This window comes from Corvus cornix, chromosome 2 (assembly GCF_000738735.6).
Source record: "Corvus cornix cornix isolate S_Up_H32 chromosome 2, ASM73873v5, whole genome shotgun sequence".
NCBI lineage: Eukaryota > Metazoa > Chordata > Aves > Passeriformes > Corvidae > Corvus > Corvus cornix.
This window is the reverse complement of record NC_046333.1, coordinates 154,184,202-154,190,561: the sequence shown is the minus strand read 5'-3', so window position 1 is coordinate 154,190,561 and position 6,360 is coordinate 154,184,202. Positions and strand designations below refer to the sequence as shown.

The 6,360-nt window shown below is 65.5% G+C and overlaps 1 protein-coding gene across 1 annotated transcript in view; it reads left to right on the top strand.

The window, feature by feature from the left end:
• The first annotated feature begins 4,904 nt into the window (after positions 1 to 4,904).
• EPPK1 (epiplakin 1) overlaps positions 4,905 to 6,360 on the top strand; it is a 31,987-nt gene continuing 30,531 nt past the window's right edge. Inside the window, exon 1 of the mRNA XM_039548844.1 lies at positions 4,905 to 4,982. The gene's annotated coding sequence lies outside the window, so the exon portion shown is untranslated. The remainder of the gene's footprint in view (positions 4,983 to 6,360) is intronic.

The window sequence follows — 6,360 nt, the reverse complement described above, 5'->3', positions numbered from 1 at the left end:
TGCCGCAGCCGGTGCCACCGGCAGAGCTGCCTGGCGCCAGAGCCGCGGCTGGCGAGCCCCAGGCGCTGCAGTGGTGCCAGCGGGCACCGCGCCGCATCACCTCCTTTTCCAAGGAAGGCATTGCTGGCATTCCTGCTGTGCCCACGCTGGGCAGCACGGGGAGAGGCCAGATCCCTGTCCTGGATTGCTGGCTGCTTTTTGGATACCCCTCAGCCCTGAGGGCACCGGGAATGTCTGCGTGGTCCCCAGCCAGCGTGGATCTGGCAGCTGTGCATCCATCACCTGCATGCCCCGTCCCAGTTGGAATGTCTGGGGGACAGCTGGGATGGGCCCAGCTGCCTGTCAGGATGGGATGGGGTGTCTGGAGGCACTGGCTGTGTCCCCACTCCAAGAGCTGGGGGACACCTTGAGCATGGGGACTGTCCCCAGGCATTGCAGCACCACGACCCTTGCCTGGCACCTCCCCGCCTTGGAGGAGTCCCAGACCCCATGCACGAGGGCTGTGGCTGTTCTCTTTGGTCCCCCATCAGCACTGCCTGGCTGCCCCCTCCCAATCTCGGTCCCTTTGGTCACCAGGCCATGTCCTCATGGCTTCCAGTCCCTTTTTTGCACTGTTTCACCCTAAAACCCTCTGTCCACTCATTTTCTTCTGAATAAACACAGAGCCAAAGGGTCCAGGACTGGAATTGTGCCTGTGCCGGGCACATCTCTGGCCATGCACAGAGGAGCCCCATGAATGCCCTGGCACAGGTCAGGACCCCTTGCCCGGCACTGCCGCAGCCCCCCAAGAGCAGGGCTGAGCCTGTGGCTCTCCGTGGCACATCTGCCAGCACATCCCGGGACAATCCTGCAGCGCTGCCGGCGCAGGCTGGAACCGCCAGTACAAGTTGCGTTGCACATTCCGATGCCTATGGAAATCTCATCCACCCCTCCCAGCTGGGACAATGTGCCTGGCACCACCGGCATCACCGGCACTGCGGCTTGTGTCAGCCGCATCCTGAGCCCCAGGCAACGGCGCTGGCTTGGGAAGCAAAGACGACAGGCATGCGGTGGCTGGGCCCACACCAAACTGTTTTGTGTTTTTGCTGCAGTGCAGCCCCTGGGGGTGCAGCAAGGCTGGCACTGATACAATGGACAGACACACCCACGCGGAGCGCAGGAATGGGCACACAGGAACTGCACCCACTGAAACTTCACCATCCTCAGGGAGAGGAGGTGGGGAGCAGGGATGCACTGGGAGAGCCTCCGTGGCTCTCCGTGGTTGGTGTCTGCAGCATATGCTGAGTTTGAGGGATCACATTGCCAGGGCAGCAGGTGAGCAGGAGGTAGCAGTGGGGAGTGGGGCTGGACACTCGGCCCCAGGTGGGACCACCATGGTTGGGTGCTCAGCTGTGAGCCCCCGAGTCCCACAGCCCCGCTCATGGGTTGAAGCAGCTGTCCCAGAGCTGGCTGACCCCACTGCAGGGAACCAGAGGCAGGTGCTGCCCTGTTGCCCAGCCACCCCAGCACTCACCCTGTCTGTGGGAACCCTGGCAGGGGAACATGGCCTGCCTGACATCCCGTTCCACACACCCCACGCAGCCAGCCCAGACCTGGCTGGAGCCACTCATTTCATCCCACCCAACAGAGCCTGGGTCCACCTTGGGGATGAGTGGCCGTGCCCCAGGGCAGGGGACTGGCAAAGGGGAGAGCACTCAGGTGTGTCCCCCCAGACACCTCTGATCCTCTCTCTGGGGTGTGAAGAGAACCGGTGCCAGGGCAGCTCCCCCAGCCCCGAGGCACCGCCCAGCTTGTGCCACTCTGCTCCTGGCTTTCCTGCCCTCAGCACAGCTGTGTCCCAGGCTGCTCCATCTCCCACCCGCAGGCATCGGGCTCTCCTGCCTGCAGCTTGCACCCACCCACATCCTGGGTGAAGCCTTTGCCCGGTGCCTTGGGCTAGTGTGGCTAGGGAAGGAATGAGAGCTACAGGCTGGAGCCCTCCAGGCCCCATCCTGCCCTATGGAAACCACTATCCAGGCACAGGGCCGGGACGGTGGTGGGGCTGGAGGCAATGGCGTGTTGGCAATGGAGGCTGGCAGGGCTGGAGGCCCCAGGGCTGTGTGGCTTGGCATCAACACCATCTCTGATCTCAGCTGGGGCCAGCTTGTGTCCGAGCACATGCGTGTGAGTGTGTGGAGCCACTTGCACGGCAAATGTGTGTGAGCATCTGAGCTCACTTGTACGTGAGGTTGTGGGCACCAGTGCTGGGCATCGAAGCCCCAGCGGGCACCTCCCGGTGCTGAGCTCAGCGTCTGACCCCAGCCCCAGTGACGGCTGTGCTCCTGCTCTGCCTCTGCCCTTCCCCAGCATCTGCCCCGAGGGATGGGGAGTGTGGCGACTCACACCCAAGCCGGCCCATCCTCCTTGTGCTGCCACCGCCACTCCGCCGGTGCCACCAGCAGCACACTGACCCCCCCCAGAGCTGGGGCCTGTGCACTTTGCTGCTGGTCCTTGGGCTGTCCGTGAGCCTGGGCTGACAGCAGCTGGGACACACAGACATGGCATAGGGGACTCGTGCTGCCTGGTGATGCAGCGAGCACCAGGGGCTGCGCTGGGGGCATTGGATGGGATGTCCCTGCGTATGGGAGCTCGGCCAGTGGCAGCAGTTTGTGGTGGGTGGAGTGGCTGCTATTGGGACCCCTCACTGGCTCTGCCAGCTCCGCCCAAGCTCCCGCCACTCCTGCTCAGACCCAGCGCCTTCCCCACAGCCCCTGCTGGCAGCTGGGCATGGCAACTCTGCCAGCGCACCCGTGACACCCGGCTCAGTTGGCCACCAACCCAGCACGGGGGGTTTCCACTGTAGGACAACTCCTCCAACACAGAGTGACCACATCCCAGCGCCTCTGGGCTCCCCCCTCCCCACAGCCATTGTCCCTGTGGCCCCACAGCTTGGCTGGCATGGCAGGGGTGTCACCGAGGCTCCGGGAGCTGTGGCTGCCCACAGGCAGGGAAGAGGTGCCCAGGCTGGTCGCTCCTCGTCCTTGTCGGCAGCCGAGGAGCTTTGATGAAGCTGTGCGTGCTTTGGTTGGATTTGCCCACATCGCAGCTGCTCATTACGGCTCATTAACACCACAGCCCTTTCCCGCCGCCACGGGCAACAACAGTCACCCTGCACTGGCTGGGGGAGTGTTGCAGGGCTCAGCATGGCCCAGTATGGCCCAGCACAACCCAGTATGGCCCAGCACAGTGCACTGGGTCCTGTGTGCAAAGCTGTGCTGCCCCAATAGGCACCTGAGGTCTCCTCCTGCCTGTCCCTTCAGCCCGGCAGAGAGGCCATGCCCCCATCAGCCGTGCCCATCTTGCCGGTCACTGGCCACCATGTCCATGCCTGGTCCCGCTGCAGCCCCGGGGCTGGCTGGACGCCCAGCATGGGTCACAGGGCCGCAGGGCAGCTGCAGAGAGGCTCCGCTGGTCCCCGCCCTGCTGGAGATGAGCGGCTCAGCGCCTCGGCAGCAGAAGTTCCGTGGTGCCCGTGCCGAGCCCTCTGTGGTGGCGGCGAACACTTAAGCGCTGTTTGCCGATGGATTAAAGCTCCTCAGCACCTCTCATGAGCAGCACCTCCGCCAACGCCTGGGCAGCCGTCAGAAACTTGTGCCAGTTTCTGGGACACAGCTGCCCCTCCATGGCCCATAGGAGCAGGGATGAGCACGGTGGCAGCCACCGGCCCCGCCAGGAAGGACGCAGTCCCTGCCGCTCTCACCGGCCCTGCTGGTGCTGCCCCTGTTCAGACATCACCCCACAAGTCCAGGGCATTGTGCCAGCCAGTGCCTCTCTTGATTCGGCAGCTCTGGGTGCTCCAGGTGACCCTGCTCAGGTTCCTTCGCCCTCCTGAACCACCAGCTTGGCACTGCCGAAGCAGGGGGCACACAGGGGCCACCCTGCCCAGGTGTTTGGCAGTGCCATTCCAATGGGAATGCCCCTCCACCTGGAGTGCACCACCACTGCCAGGACTGGCTGCACCCACAGCGGGCACCAGGGCTCCGTGCCCACTGGACCGCATCGTGCGGCATCGTGGGCTCGCCCAGCCAGCCCCGTGCCTGGATACCGGCACTTCTCCAGATAACACACTCCCACACACCATAAACATCTTGCCCAAGTGCTGCATCCCTCCCGCAGCACCTCGCCCTGCAGGGTGGGACTGGAAGAGGCTGTGGCATGACCCCCCTGCCCCAGTGGCCCCAAAGGCCTCTTTACCCTGTGTGGTACCCGCTGCTCTCACAGGGCCCACCAAGTACCTGTGGCACTGGGGAGAGGGCTCAGGGTGCTCAGAGGGGAGCAGGAGCAGGATGTGGAGCTGGCTGCAGGGTCTGGAGAGAGGGTGTGGAGCTGGTAACAGAGGCAGGGCAGGGGTGTTTGGGTGACTCAAGCAGCAACAGGATGGTTTGGGCATGTTTTGGGCAATTCAGGCTTCATGCACATCCAGGGGTGTGGGCAAGACTGGGGGGAGCAGGGAAGGATCCCTCCTCTACCCCAGCTGCCGTGGTGCTGGGTTTAGGCCTACACTGGGGGTCTGTCAGCCCTGCAGGTGCAGCCTGGCCAATTCAACGAGGCACAGGGGCACTGCTGGCAGTGGGGGGGTTTGGGGGGGTGATGGAGAGAAGGATGAGGAGCTGCTGGGGATGAAGGCAGTGCTGACCCTGGGGAGGAAGGTCTCTGCTCTTCACTCTCACCTCCTCTGTGGAGGGCACAGCCCACCGGAACAGGGCCACCTTCTGCACCTCAGCCCTTTTGGGACCAGTGAACCCCTGCAAGGAGGGACCCCAGCTCCCAGAGGGAGCTGTGGGGAGGGCTGGCCCGAGAGTTTCTGGGAGGGCTGGGCTGCTGTGTCATCCCCAGGGGCGGGGAAGGGCCAGGTTTTAAACGTGCTCTGGTCCCGGCCAGGAAGCAGCAGTGGAACTCCGGGCACCTGCCAGAGGAGCCCGTTGTGTGACCGCCGTGCACAGGTAGGAGAGCTCGGGCGGAGCGGACCCTGGCTGGGCACCACGGGCCCCCCGTGCCGGGGGCTGCAGGGGATAGAAGCGCTCCCTCGATCCCCGGTATGGGAGGAATGCAGCAGCACTGCCGGTGCCGGGGTGGGACCGTGGGCGTAGGGCAGCAGCCGCACGGGGCTGTGGCACCCTGGGCACTGCCGGCCGTCCTGCGGCACAGGGGGAGGATGGCGGTCCCTGACCCCGGCACTTCCCAGGAGCAGGACAGGAGGTGATGGCTGCCCGGGCAAGACGGGCTCCCGGGAAAAGCCCGTGATGCCTCGAGGCTCCGACGACGCAGGTGGGCTCGGTGGGTGCTGAGGAAGGGGCAGGTAGTGGGGCAGGGCAGGTGGTGGACTGGCAGCAGCCTCCCACAGTAGCCGGTGAGGCGGGTCCACGGTGCGGTGGGGTCGTCCCTATGGACAGGGTGCGACTTCATGCTACAGCAGCCGCATTCGGGCACCGGGCAGGACCCCGGCGCTGCGGACCCCGCAGCACTGCCCGGGAAGGGGTGCTGAGCTGCCCCCAGCCCGCTCAGAGCAGGGCCCCCCAAAGCGCGGCCCAGCTCCCTCCCTGTTCCCATCACCCTCCGCCACTGCCCCAGAAAACTTCCCTGCTGCTCTCCCTCCCCCGAAACACTGCCGGCCTCAGCCTGTCCCACGAGACACCACCCTGCAGACTCTCCCCGGCCCCGCCAAGCTCCCACCCCCAGCCCCAGCCTCTCCCAGCGCTCTGCAGTCCCTGCCCCAGCAGACAACTCCTCCGCCACCCTCTCCCGACACCATGTCCCCCCACTCTGCCAGTAAAACCTGTCCCTTCTCCCGGTCCCTCCCCAGGGCCCCCGGCAGCCTCTCCCTCCCCAGCCGGTGCCGGTCTCCGGGTGCTCCCTGAGCGTGCAGACGTGCGGATTGTCCCGCGGGACGTGGGGCAGCGGCACCGCCGAGTGTGCGAGGAAGGGCCTTGCAAGGGGACTCCCGCGGGTGGCGGTGGGTGCGCGGAGGCCGCGGCTCATACTGGTGCCAGCGACTTCCCTGACGCAGCCGGGAGTGAAAGCCACGGAACAGTGGTTGCGGCTGCCAGGGAGTGCTGCCCGCGTCGGGGAGAGACCGTGGCCCCGGGCAGGGTGGCAGGTGCCAACACCTCTGCCAGGAATCTCCCTGCCTTCGTCGGCAAAGTCGGTTACTCAAAGTTTCCGATGGGGCTGATGCCTTCTGACGAAAGGGAGCAGAGCCCTTCCCCTGCCGCTCCCACTCCGCCTCCCCCTGCCCGGGGAGGGGCAGGGGGCAACACCTCGGCCCTTTGATTCCCCAGACCTCCAGGCTTGCAAGCTGCCACAGTTCTGGGTGGTAATGCC